General features: G+C 43.7%; 1 protein-coding gene across 7 annotated transcripts in view; it reads right to left on the minus strand.

Annotated features, from left to right (window-relative positions):
- Positions 1-14,266, minus strand: part of FHIP1B (FHF complex subunit HOOK interacting protein 1B) — a 163,120-nt gene that overhangs the window by 121,630 nt on the left and 27,224 nt on the right. For 3 of the 7 annotated variants that reach the window (XM_057316920.1, XM_057316913.1, XM_057316921.1), the window contains exon 2: positions 3,108-3,220. The gene's annotated coding sequence lies outside the window, so the exon portion shown is untranslated. Of the gene's footprint in view, positions 1-3,107; positions 3,221-5,390; positions 8,337-14,266 lie in introns of those variants that run through there. The other 4 variants (XM_057316924.1, XM_057316915.1, XM_057316917.1 and 1 more) reach the window with 2 other exon arrangements.

Consider the following 14,266-nt stretch of genomic DNA (forward strand, 5'->3'; position numbering starts at 1 on the left):
TATATCATAACCAAGAAGTTTGCGGACACCTTTTTATAAAAATCAGGCATACTATTAAATCAAACCACTATTTTTTTCTCCTATTTTTTAGTGAGTTGAATAGTATCCCAAAAAAAGATATGTCCAAGTTCTAACCTCTGATACCTGTGAATGTGACCTCATTTGCAACCAATTTGTGACCAATTATGTTAAGGATATTGAGATGAGATCATCCTAGTTTTAAAATGGGTCCTAAGGGGCGCCTGGGTGGCTCAGTTGTTAAGTGTCTGCCTTTGGCCCTGGGCCCAGGGCATAATCCAAGGGTCCTGGGATTGAGCCCCGCATCAGTCTCCCTGCTCCGCTGGGAGCCTGCTTCTTCCTCTCCCACTCCCCCTGCTTGTGTTCCCTCTCTCACTGGCTGTGTCTCTCTCTGTCAAATAAATAAATAAAATCTTAAATAAATAAAATAAAATAAAATAAAATAAAATGGGTCCTAAAATCAATGAATGTGTCCATGTAAGAAAAGGAGGAAACAGAGACACAGAAAAGGAAAAACGTGATATGCAGATTGAGACGAAGGTCAGAGAGCAGCCACAAGACAAGTAACACTGAGGATCACCAGGAGCCGCCAGAAGCTAGGAGACAGGCACGGAGTGGGTTCTCCTTCAGAGCCTCCCAGGGGGTGTAGATTTGTACTTCTGCCCTCCAGAACTGGAAGGGAATAAATTTCTATTGTTTTAAGCCACTAAATTTGTGGTAATTTGTTATGGCAACCCTAGAAAACCATTACACAGAGAGACACTTACCAAAAGGATTAGGGGCAGAAAAACTTTAACAATGAGGTAAACCAATATGCCGTGAAGGGACGTTTTGTCTGAGGCACATCGGAGCATCATGCACCTGAGATGAGACCAAGGTTGCCAGAAGCCCATAGTTTTGGAGCGTGTAATTGCTGCTGGAGCCAACGGTCAGGACGTGGGAGTTGAGCTTTTCCTGCAAAAATGTCCTGGGACATTCCAAAAGGCAAAAAGTCTGGAACACGTACTGAATAGACTCTATTGAACCTCCTTCTGTAATGTGAGGAACTCAGTGGGCTCTGGGCCTTAGCCTCGCCGGGATTTGAGCTTGCGTTCTTCAGCAAATAACCAAGGAGCCACCATCAAAGCCACTGCAGCCCTCTACCTTGAGCTAATACGGCATTTCTCAACTACATCTTCTGATCCAGGACCAGATTTTGCCACCCGCATAATAAAGGACAGGGCAGATCATTAGGGAATGGTATGCCCTACCTCTCATAGGGCAGCCCTCTAGACGGAGAGATACAATGGGGCATGGAAGACAGGCTTGACCATGATGCCGTGGGTACTGATTCCAGACCAGTGGCGACTAACAGGAAATTGCATACAGCTAGAGTCCTGCAGCCACATTCATCTTAGTGCAAACAGCCCCCCTGTATATCTCAGGCCGGGCCCAAGGAAGGAGAAGTCATTATGACTTCCATCTATCTATCACAACAGGGAAATAATGTGGCTTATAAGATTTAGCACTGCATTAGTTGGGTGGTGTTTAGTTGTAAGAATTTGTTTGAAAAGTAACTCATTTGTTTGGTGTCTAAAAAAAGAGAGAGTTGCTAATCAATTCAACTAGGGAAGTGAGAGAAGTAAGCTTTACCCTGGCAGAGAACAGCCTTGGCTCTGTCTTCCCATCCCACTCTAAGGCAACTGGCATGGGTTAGCAATACTGCACAGTACAAAGTACCCTATGAAACATTTCTTATCCTACTTGGATTCAGTGGATTTTAGCAGCAGAAGAGAAGGCTCTCAGAACGAGGCCATAGGAATAATCACTCACTAAGCCAGCCAGTTGAGAGGCTTTGAAAAGGGTAACCGCAAACTGAGGGCTACAGAGGGGAAGGGGGTGGGGGAATGGGATAGGCCGGTGATGGGTAGTAAGGAGGGCACATATTGCATGGTGCACTGGGTGTTATACACAACTAATGAATCATCGAGCCTTACATCGAAAACCGGGGATGTACTGTATGGTGACTAACATAATATAATAAAAAATCATTATGAGAAGGGTAACCGTGGTTTGACAGGTCTGCAAGCTTACCCATTTAATCCAAGAGTGAGCATGATCCCTATGACTGATGGAATGGTCCTTGAGGCTGGTACCCCAGCTGTTTGCTATCAGACCCCATCCTGTCAAATGGGATGGTATCACAGTAATCCGTTGAACCTCATGGAGGTAATACACTATACAAAATCAGTCTCCTGCCGGCTAGTGCATGTGCCCGTTTGTGGAAGCTGCAGATTAATCGTAACTCCTCCTCATTGTGGGGAGGTGGATGAAGGAAGTAGTAATTGACCGGTCAGGACATAAGGTTTAAGACATTCTTGCTGTCACCAAGTTGCGTCTAAGCCACACAAGGAATGGGCCAGAGAGCAATAAGCAAGGCACTCTTACCCCATAGGAGCACACAGGGCTGCTTCAGGGCCTGAACCAAGGAGAGGGACCAGGGGAGAAGGTGGAGCTGGTCTTGGAGGCATAAGATTCAGCCAAAGTTCAGTTTGCTTGGAAGCTGATGTAGGTGGGGGAATGCAGGAGGGGGCTAGAGCCATCCTACTACTATGGGCTAGAGATTTATGTTAAAAGAGAGAGAGAAGGGAAGGGAAGGAAGGAAAGAAGGACGCCACTGAGGTGGGACAGAGAGGAAAGAAGGAAGGGAGGGCGAGGGAGGGAAAAGAGAAAGAAAAAGGAAAAGATAGATACTTCCACAACTAGAAAATTTATGCAACATATTGAGGAAACCATATACTTACGTGGCTCCAACTAGAATAAGAAAGTTTATAAAGACAGAAAACTGTAATGTCTGGATGCTGCTATACTTATAAAAGTTGTAAAATTACAATGTAAATCCTCAAACAAAGAATGGAAATTGCTCCTTGCAATTAAGCTAGGAGTTGAAGGATCCTTGGGAAGTCAGATTAGAGAGCCACCTATTAAAGCCTAATATAAGCAGTGTGATCCAAAACCCATTTTCCTAAATTTGTCTCAGCATTTCTCCACCCTGGCACTGTACAGTATGATAGCTACTAGCCACATGTGGCTATTTAAATTTAACTTACAATTAAAGGGGGCACCTGGGTGGCTCAGTCGGTTAAGCATCTGACTCTTGATCTCAGTTCACGTCTTGATCTCAGGGTGGTGAGTTCAAGTGCCACTCCCAGCACAGAGCCTACTTAACAAAAAAATAAAAAATAAAATAAATTACAATTAAAATTAAGTCCGCAGTCACACAATCCACATTTCAAAAGCTTAACAGCCAAATGTGCCAAGTGGCTGCCCTACTGACCCACACACCCCTAGTTAATACTGCCCCTAGTTAATTAACTACTCTAGTTAATACTACAGGGGTGAGTGAGCCACCCCAAATGTTACCAATAACAATAACATAGGTTTCTCTGAGAGATGAGACAAAGAAATCGTCCATCTCACCTGAAAGCCACATCTTGACAGGAAATTATCAGTATGAATGAAATCACAAAGCAATTAATGGAGAAGAGATTTCTTCCATCAGCATTGCGGACCATTTAAAATTGGTAAATAAGGATACAGGAGAGTAGTCTCTGAAATACTTCAGGACCTGGATCAGCACTCTCAAAAATATATACCTTCCGGGGCACCTGGGTGGCTCAGTCGTGAAGCGTCTGCCTTCAGCTCAGGTCATGATCCCAGGGTCCTGGGATCGAGTCCCGCATCAGGCTCCCTGCTTGGCAGGAAGCCTGCTTCTCCCTCTCCCACTCCCCCTGCTTGTGTTCCCTCTCTCGCTGTCTCTCTCTGTCAAATAAATAAAATATTTTATATATATATATATATATATATATATATATATATACCTTCCAACATGGTTTACCTTGATTGTGGGAATATTATTATTGGGTTTTTTTTTTAAAGATTTATTTATTTATTTGAGAGAGAGAGAGAGAGAGAGAGGGAATGAGTGGGAGGGGCTGGGGAGAGGGAGAGAGAACCTCAATCAGACTCCACACTGAGTGAGGAGCCCAACTCGGCGCTCGATCTCACAACTCTGAGATCACGACCTGAGCTGAAATCAAGACTCAGACACTTAACTGACTGCGCCACTCAGGCACCCTTATTATTGTTGATTTTATCCTTTTGGGGGAAGTATTGTAAGAACTGTCTGTTGAAGTTAACAAGACCCTTCTTGTAAAAATGATCAGAGTGTTCACTGCAAGCCTGCCTCACCCTGGAAAAGGGATTTGAGGTTTACAAGAAGGATGAGCATGTTTAGATTTGAGCACGCAGTTTTGAGTAAAAAAGTAAATGTAACCTTGCCCCTTCCCAGAACCGGTTATCACAGATATGTTAGTTCTTAGTTTTAATAACAAATGTTAAGCACACAAGAGCCTAGAACATGAAGGCACCCAATATAAATTTATTAATTGAAGAAAACACAAAATTTGCTTTGCTAAGCAAAGTCGATCACGCCTGCAATGACAGCCTTAGGAGTGAACATGTTAATAAGAATTAAGCTCCTGCTTCTGGCTGGCAACCTTGGGAAAGAGAGACCCATGAGAAGCAATGACGGGAGCTGGGAAACCACACATGGGCCGAGTTTGGTCCCAGGCCAGGACTACAGTGTTTAGAGTAGTGAACCCTGCTGGTGTCACTGATGCTCCTTGGCCTTCCCTGAAGCCAGCTCACCTGTCCAAGAGGAGTCACCATCATACTCACTGCCAGATGTGCCCACCCTGAAGGAGAGCCTATAGACTATGGTGATATCGTGGCAACAGAAGTTGAGAAAGGAAAGGAAAGAATGCACTGCTTTGCTTTGTGTCCATTCCCTCCCCTTAAATAACCCTCTTCTTAGGTTCCTTACAGGACTTGCTTTGTTTTACCTACACAAGTGAGTGAAGGGGAGGCAGAAATAAGCTTTTTCTATGGCTGAACAATTTAAGCACCCACCATGATCCCAGGCTCAATCTAGGACCTGAACCTCTATAATATGCCTCAAGAGGCCAACACATAGTGTCTTGGTTGAAACCAAAAGCAATAATCATTGAGAAACCCTTGGGTTCCCCATGTAGTGCACAAACCTTGTGGGACCTGGGTCTTGGGGAAGGGGTGTGCAGAAAGACACCCTGACACGACTCTCAGAAAGTGGTCTGCACTACTGAGTCCTTGACTGAAGCTTGTGTTGGCCAGGTCAAGGACCCCCTCTCACATTCTTCCAGTCAATCCAGGACCATTAGAATGAGAGGGCAAAATAAACTCAGAAGATCTGAAATATCAAATATTATGAGGAAGAGGGAAAGAGAAAGAGAGAAGGAGAAGTTGGTTAAGACTAGAGTTAAAAGCTCAGGAAACAGATTGAGGTAAACACATACAAGGGGCACCTGGGTGGCTTAGTCAGTTAAGCATTAGACTCTTGGTTTCGGCTCAGGTCATGATCTCAGGGTTCTGGAATCGAGCCCAGTGTCAGAAGATCATCGAGTGCGCCTGGGTGGCTCAGTCATTAAGCGTCTGCCTTCGGCTCAGGGCGTGATCCCGGTGTTCTGGGATCGAGCCCCGCATCAGTCTCCTCTGCTGAGAGCCTGCTTCTTCCTCTCCCACTCCCCCTGCTTGTGTTCCCTCTCTCTCTGGCTGTCTCTCTCTCTGTCAAAAAAAAAAAAAAGAAGAAGAAGAAGATCGAGCCCAGCATCAGGAAATGAGCCGTGCCTCAGTCTCCACATTCAGCGGGGTGTCTACTTCCCTCCTTCTCCCTCTCTGCCCCTCCGCCTGGCGCTCTCTCTCTAAAATAAATAAAATCTTAAAAAATATATACAAAATAAAATAAAAATAAGCTAAATTTAAATTCAAGTAAAATCCCATCCCAATTGGATGAGAAACTGATGGTTGAATTTTAGAAGTAAAACTGATCTTTGTCCTCTACAATGCATCTCATGTTGCCTTAGCTCGTACCCAGTACCTACACTGATTAGGGTTTCTTTAGTAGGTGAACGGACTCAAACCTTCATACCAGAAGAGTCTAGAACTGTGCTAATATTTTAAGTAACTTTTACTACCAGACATGGCAGAATAAGAAGTCACGCCAGGGGCTCCTCACATTCTACCCATAATTCTCCAGGCCTCTATTATATCGGGTGCTACTCAGGCATCATTTTTTTGCGATAGGCAGAAGCCCACTCAAGCTGGCCAGTCTTCACCAAACTGCTCTGCCCAGGGTGAAAGAATCTTTACCAACTGACACCATGAAGCAACGCTAGAGACAGTATCCACATTCTTTTCAGGCTCTATTGCTTGCAAGCCTACTTGTCAGAACCCCATTCTCTTCTAGACAAGAATCAGTTGGTTGCAAGGAACAGAAACGACCCTGGTTAATTCAAATGAAGGTGGGTTTACTATAAAAGAATTGGCAGCTACCCCAGCTCCCAAAGCAGACTATTGAAACAATTTATTGAGTCTGGAGCCCTTCCTGAATTACCAAAAGGGAGGAGCCATTAAAGGATAATATAGCTTATTTATTCTTTCAATAGCTTCCCAGGCAGAGCAGGAAAGAAACCAGACCTCTCTTCTGAACAATAATGGGGCCCACTAACTCTGGGAAAAAGGCGAGATGTCCTTCTAATTGAGGAAATATATCCTTTTTCAATATGAGTCTAGATTGTACTCTCTAAAAATTAATGTCTGTTCCTGGGAGCAGTGGATGAGCTAATGTAACAATTCTATTAATCAAATGAATGGACATGATTGCTGCTCACACATATAGGAATATGGAAAAGGAAATCTGGCCAGGAAAATTTAAATCCACCACTAACTACAGACCCAGAAGTTCTTCTTCTCTCCCCCTGCCCCCATCTCCTCCCCTATACACACAGTTCTACAAGATTTGGGCATCATTTTGAACTAGCTTAACATCCTGGAGGATCACCTCAAATTGGCACAGTGAGACTTGGGATGATGGGATGGGGTAAGGATGGTGAATTTGGAGAGAGAGAAGATCCAAGAAGTGATATCCCTTCCTATGATTGGTGTGGAAACTGGCAAGTTTTCAAATGGGACACATTTTAAAAGGAGGCCCATGAAGAAGAAAAAGTTGTTCAGCAAAAGTCCAGGGAGCCTGAAGGATCTAGATCTGTACATAGTATCCCTTTAGAACTAAAGAAAACGTCTCAAAAAAAAGTTAGGAGCATTTTATCGTTCCCCTCTTTGACACTGAGTCTCCCTTCTGAAATTGCTTCAACTCTTCGGTGAAGAAACACCTGCATATAACCACTTAGGCTGTTAGTAATTTGGGAGAGACTAGAAGAAGAGACCTGCAAGGGGAAGGAAGATCTGCCCCAAACACTTCTTCCTTTGATGTAGTGGAAAGAGACCTCAAGTGGGCTGTAACGAGGAGCTCCTGTTGGTGACAGGCTACACTGAGGGCAGGAGGAAATAACCATGATGATGGGATAGCCTGGCAGAGATGACAAATTTGAGAGGCAATATGACCAAGGCTTCGGGGTCTTTGTGTAGATTACAGGACTCTGCCCTCTAAAAGAGGAAGTGAAGGGGGCTCAAATTCCAAGTGACCCAATATCATCTGGTTACAGTTAGTTCTAAACCTCAGTTTCAAGCCCAAAGTTCTACACAGTCTGATCCACTTCTACCATACACACGCACACGCACACGCACGCGCACACACACACACACACACTCAGGGCTCCTACACTCCCTTGGGCTGTCTTGATTCTTCCAAATGAATCTGGGTGCCAACACAGCCCCGTCATCAACTTTCACTAAGAACACTGAAAATTTCCTATTTCAAGAGATCAGAACTCTTAAGTTTCAGAGGGTTGGTCATAGGCAATGTCACATCAATGTCACAGACTCTACCCCCCACGCTCTTACTCTCTTTCTTCCTTCTCTCTCCAAAGTAAGCAAATGCTTTTCCTTGCTCCAGCAGGTGTTGTGCCGGTACTCAGACTCCTTGGCTTCTCAGCTTCTACCTCAAGTGAGCCTGTCATGAAACTTCTTCCGGAAAACTACACGGCTGTCTCTTCAGCAAGTCCAGGGAGTACAATGCCCTCTATGTCACCAACCAACTCTAAGATCCAAAATAAGCCTGTGGGACTAGAAAAGGAGGCCAGAGAACCGTCTTCTGCCTCTGATTCTCAAAGGTCTCCTGTTCGCTTATCTCCACTCTTGTCTATGTGCCTGCTTCATGCTGCTTATCAGCAAGGCACAGGGTCAGAAAATGTCTCTCCCAATCTATCTGCAGCACCTACTATCAAATGATTAAAATCACTGTGTCTTAGTAGAATTTCCTGAAAGATAAAAAGAGTGAGCATCTAACTGGTAGCTTTGGGTCAGGTCCAATCTGCTATTGCCCAGGGGTGAGGGAATGAGATGAGTACAGTAAATATGGCCAAATCTTTTTTTTTTTTTTTTAAGATTTCATTCATTTATTTGAGAGAGAGAGTGTGCGCACAAGCATGAGTAGGGGCAGGGGCAGAGGAAGAGGAAGAAGCAGACTCCCCGGTGAGCAGGGAGCCTGATGTGGGGTTCAATCCCAGGACCCCAGGATCATGACCTGAGCCGAAGGCAGGTGCTTAACCAACCGAGCCACCCTGATGCCCAATATGGCCAACTCTTAATAGGACCTGTAGGCAAGGCAGGCACAGAAGCTTGTCTCACACAAGTAGCTACTCTATTTATCCCTGGTGGTTATTGTGGAGTTCAGAGGCTTCAATAAATAATACCCACCCCATTCTCTGCCTGAGTTCTGAATCAGCTGAGAAATAATGCAAAAGAATACGGTAAATGAGAGGTCAAAATAACAACACTATGATAAAGTTGATATTGATAGATGTGGCTTTATCATTAGGAATTGGGCTTCTTGATCCTGAACCCCAGGATTAGGGAAAGTAGCCCACTCATTCATAGACTGTGCAAGAAAACTGTAGCTCTCCCTACCCACCACTCCATCCTCCACCCCATCCATGGAAGACCATTTTAAATTTTACTTCATGGAGGAGGAGAGTAGAATGTGTGTATCCTGGGGGAGTCTGGCTAAAAAGAGCTAGAGGAGTTGTGTTGAGCATACCCAATTCATTCTTTCCAAATTTACCAGAGCAATGACCACTTTGCCCCAAGGGCTCAAATCAAAAATCCAATCTGAATCTAATCAAATCTCTAGATCTAACTACTAATTCACCAGCAATATATGAGACAAAGAAACATTTTCAATGATAATTAAGCAATTCTTGCCTACTGTGGGACCTTCTGCAGGATAAACGACTCAGGTTCCTTAGCCAATAAATTTCAAAGAAAAAAAAAAAGATGGAAGGTAAATGTATAGATTAAAAGAGATCTAAGAAAATTATAAACTAATATTAATGATCAGATCTGATTCTAAAAACAAGCTGAAAAAAATTATGACATAATCTGGGAAATGTGAAGGCTAATTAAATTTTTTAATGCTAACTGAACATTAAATAATATTAAGGAAATAAGTTTGAGTGTCATAATGGCTTTGTGGTTACGTAGGTTTGTTTTTTTTTTAAGTGTTTTGAATTCCCATGCAGTTGAGGGTACTATAGTCAAAACCTGGTCGAGGTAAACTGGAATGTTCTTGGCTGATCTCAGTAGATAAACTGATACGGTCAATAGAACATGTCTGGCATACAAAAAAAGTGAACTACAACTTTATAATTTGCTCACACTATGATCTCTCTCATTCTGAGAAGCTGCCTCTTAATGGTTTCCTAAATTTAGAATCCTTTGAGGGAGTCATTCCAGTCAGCTCTGAAATCTGGACTTTTTTATCTTTCCAGATTTATTTAGGATCTAATCACTGTTTCTGAGCTAATAAAAATTCAGACATCTTACTCTGTTCTTATACCCTCTTTAAGAGCAATTAGACTTAGATGCCTCTCCCTTTCCCATTTTTATTCACCCATTCTGGTCTTCTCAACATGTGGTGAGAGAAGGTTAGTCTCTCCATGGTTCCTTTCCTTGGGTGAGGTAATTTCAAAACAGCATTACTTTGAATCAGGTTTGAGCAGTCTGATGAATAACACAACTGGTAAACAATTGTTCTGCACCCTCCATGTCTAAAAGGCCCATACACAGAAGGACTCCTTTTCCTCCACGACTGAAGCCTTCCTGCTTCAGCTACCCCTGTTTATTAAGGCACTGCAGCCCACCAGCAACTCTGTGTGGCCCCTAGCAGCCCATGCACAAATGCTAAGTCTAACAGCCGTGTAGTTCAAGGATAAACTGCAGCCATTATTCCCAAGGCTCTCATTTTTACTGTGGCTATGCCTTGTCTGAGAGCAGTGTGGCCAGCATGTGCTTGCTAGGTTCTGTGTAGCAGGCATCTGCTGAGGCCGGTGTCAGCTGAGCCATTCGTACCTACCCCACCCCTCAAACCCTGGCCCAGGGCGGTATCTGCCTAAATCCTGCCCTTAATAAATGTTGAGGCCACCTACATGCACTGAGACAGAGGCATTTTGGCTGAAGGGAGGAAAGGCCTGCCCCTGTATCCTAAAGCCAGCCCATAGCCCTGCCTCTATAAAAAACAGATGCTCACTTGTGGATAAAAGCCCGAGAGTTGTGGGGACCCACCAAGGAGAAACCCCACACATCTGGCACCAAAAACCTGAAGTTGCCCGTCCAGTTATAAGTGATAAAAACCAACTCCATCCATAAACGAGCCAGCCACACGGCTGCATGTGAACCACCATCAGCCACACGGTCACAAATCCATGCTTACTAAAGTCTGTACCTCAAGCTATGGATCCTGGCCTCACCAGAAGCCTCTTCACATGTTAGCTGGATCCCCAAATTCTACTTCCTGTTTATTTCTTAAGGCTTCTAATCCAGTGAAATTGGATCTTGAAGTTCTGTGGATCCTTAGTCAATAGCCCCCTCTCTCCCTCTCCTGAGTTCAAAACCAATTAAAAGGTAGAAGTCAACATATTACTTTTATTATTGATAAAGCTAATATTGGAGAAGTGATTTATATAATTGGATAAACTTTCCAATAGTGAGCCCCAGAAATAAAAAGAGGCTTACCTAGCCAGTAACAGATCATGCTGGAAAACCAAGGTCTCCCCACTGGGGCAAGTCCCTTGAAAGCGTCCTACAGAACACACGCTTCTGTGGCCAGTCCAACTGCCAAAGATTGACACAGAGAAGCTGAACCAGTGTGCTCACTTTGCTCTTCTCAAATTCTCTGATAAGTTATTGACTTCTCTTCTCGGGAGAGAGGCCAAGAGTGTTACGCCAGAGGAGCTCCCTCCATATGAAATAAACCCCTGGGAGGGAGGGAAACCACTTTTCTCCAACAATAGTGTTAAAAAGAAAACCACGGGCACACACCACTTGCCTGAAGACCTCCACCCCAGCCCACTTGCTCCTTCCACACTGTCATCAGAGCTTGTATACTGGGGAGCACCCACTGTTCAGCCTCTAGCTCACCTTTCCTGCTGGCTAACCAACTGAGAATGTTTTGTATATCTTGACAGAAGTACAGGTTACATAAGTATGTGCATTTGTCAAAATGCACTGAACTATACACAAAAGATCATTGTTCACGTGTGGGTCATGTTCAATCACCACTGTGTTGATGTTTATACAATCCTATGGATTTGCCAAAACCTATCTAACTGTATACCACAAAGGGTAAATATTACTGTAAGTTAGAAGGGAAAATTAATACCCCAGGTAGTGGGGGGAATGCAAAATATAATACATACTATAGCAAATGAACCTAAGTGTTTAACAAATGAGTAACATAACTACAATGAAGGAGGTGAGAAGGAAACCAAATTTACTTTGGAAAACTATATTTTGAACAAATCCTGTAAGACTGAATACAAAGTACTGTCCATAAATTATTCTGTATTTTTTTTTAAGATTTTATTTATTTATTTGAGAGAGAAAGAGAGAGCGTGAGCATGGGTGGAGGTGGAGGAGAAGAGGGAAAGGGGCAGAGGGAGGGGGAGAAGCTGAGCAGGGGGCCTGACAATAAGTGGACAATGATGCAGGGCTCAGTCCCAGGACCCTGGGATCATGAGCCAAGCCAAAGGCAGATGTTCAACCAGCTGAGCCACCCAGGGGCCCTATTCTGTATTTCAAAGATGTGTTCCTCATAATGATATTGATTACCAGTTCTGAAATAACATGTACACACTTGGGTTGATCAACTATGTATATGTAATGGAGATAATGAGAGCCAGTTTCTCCTGTCAAAGAAATATGTTACAAACAAGGAGAAAGGGAAGGGTGGAATAAACATTGTGGTGTTAGATTGGGGGGAAAGAAAAGAAAAGAAAAGAAAAGAAAAGAAAAGAAAAGAAAAGAAAAAAGAAAACCAAAGGATCAAAATGGAGTCACTTAAGCCAAGTCACCAAACCAGGTCTTAACAGTAACCTAATTGTGTTAACCAGGATGCAACGGATGTTACTTAAACAAGAGGGCTGAAAGCTATCAGCGGAAGGGAGGAGGGGAAGGGACAAAAGCGGAGAAGGAACTATTTTGTTTTACAGAACCTACCGTTCAAGCCAAGGAGACGCCCAACTAGGTGTTTCACCTGATAGCCCCTAGCTAAGTGTGTCTAGCCTGGTATCTCCTTACTGAGCCAGTGTGAGCCGGACTGGAGCTCAGGACCTGTGCAGAACCCCCCGAGTTGTCCTGAAGTTACCTGCAGTTCATTACAATACCAAGATCTCCGTCTACAGCAGGGTTTTCTGCCATTTTTAAAACATATGATGTATGCACTAGCATGTTGACATGCTAGGCATGCCCAGTTGAACCAACAGTGCCTAAGCTCCCTGCCCCGCCCACTAATACACTGAATCAAAGCTTCCTGTGCCAACCACCACAGGGAGACCACGCATTGAGAGCTATCCCCGTCTCCTTACTTGTACCACGTAATAAAAAGTTCTTTGCTTACAAATTTCCTTGGGTTGTGTTCAATTTGATGCCCCTCAAGTGGCAGCAAACCCCTGGAGTTCAGTTACAATTGCAATTTCAATCTCCCATAGAAATGTAATCTTAACCAGAAATGTTCTGGTCAGCACCAATAAGAATATCTGTCACAGGACCCTGTCCATTCCCCCTCCAAAGAAAAATGAGCTAATCTGCATGATAAGACCCCCTGCCATTTCCCCCAAGGGAAGGCGACTCTGCCTAAAACAATTATTTCTTTTCTTTCTGCTAATAATGTCTTGCCACACCCTCCTTCCTATAAAAATCTTGCAATTTTGTACCACTTCTCAGAGTATCTCTCTGCACTTGCTAGATGGGGTGCTGCAGGATTCATGAATCGCTTAATAAAGCCAATTAGATCTTCAGATTCACTCAGTTGAACTTTTGTTCTTTAATAGTCATCAAGATTAATCATTCTAGACAACACTAGGACACCTTTTGTTCCCTTTCTGTTGTGTGTCATGAGAAATGTAAAATGACCAGTTTCCAGTTTCCAATTTAGTGGAATCATTACTACAACCCCCTAGTGGAAATGTTCCTGACTTGGGTAGTAAAAGAATCTTGGTGTCAGGAAGCCAACATTTTGAGAATGGCTATTAAAGTATAATTATGAGTAAGGACACTCCCATCTTCCAAAGGACAACTGTGTCTTTTGCAAGCTTTCTGAAAATCAGGTATATTTGTTGTTACAAAAAAGCTGCAATGAATATCCTCAGTTAGGGCCCTTCAATCAAAGAGCCCGACAGTCTAATGGAAGAGACTAATATTAGGTCAATAGTTATGAAAATAATTAATTATCATCGTGGTAAATGTTACGAAATTCTGGGACAGTGCATTATGCAAAGATCTAACCTCACAGGGTGGATGGTGAGTCACAAAAGCCTAAGGAAGTCACATTTACGGAAGTGACTAAAGAAGTGACATTTAAGCTGAGACCTGAAGGATGAGTAGGAGCTGGTCGGGCAACAGGGTAGAGACAGGTACAGATGAGGCAGAAGGGTCAGTATAGGTGAGGGTTTCTGGATGGGGTATGCACCACTAGCACACCACAGATACAACTGCATATGGGCAAGGGAGGTGGCCCCTTCAGGGAGTTAGTTGCCAGCAGCCCTGTCTGCCTGATCCTTAGAATGGGGTGGGGAAAGGTTGAGGGTGGCAGGGACTGGAGAGCCAAGGACTTGACGTTCACCTGTGAAGTGCTTTGGCTTTATTTTATCCCATACAGAGTAGAGGGCTACCAGAGGGTTTTCAGGAAGGATTTTCAGAAGCTCTAGCTTGTGGCAGT

Source organism: Ursus arctos, unplaced genomic scaffold (genome assembly GCF_023065955.2).
Source record: "Ursus arctos isolate Adak ecotype North America unplaced genomic scaffold, UrsArc2.0 scaffold_22, whole genome shotgun sequence".
Lineage (NCBI taxonomy): Eukaryota > Metazoa > Chordata > Mammalia > Carnivora > Ursidae > Ursus > Ursus arctos.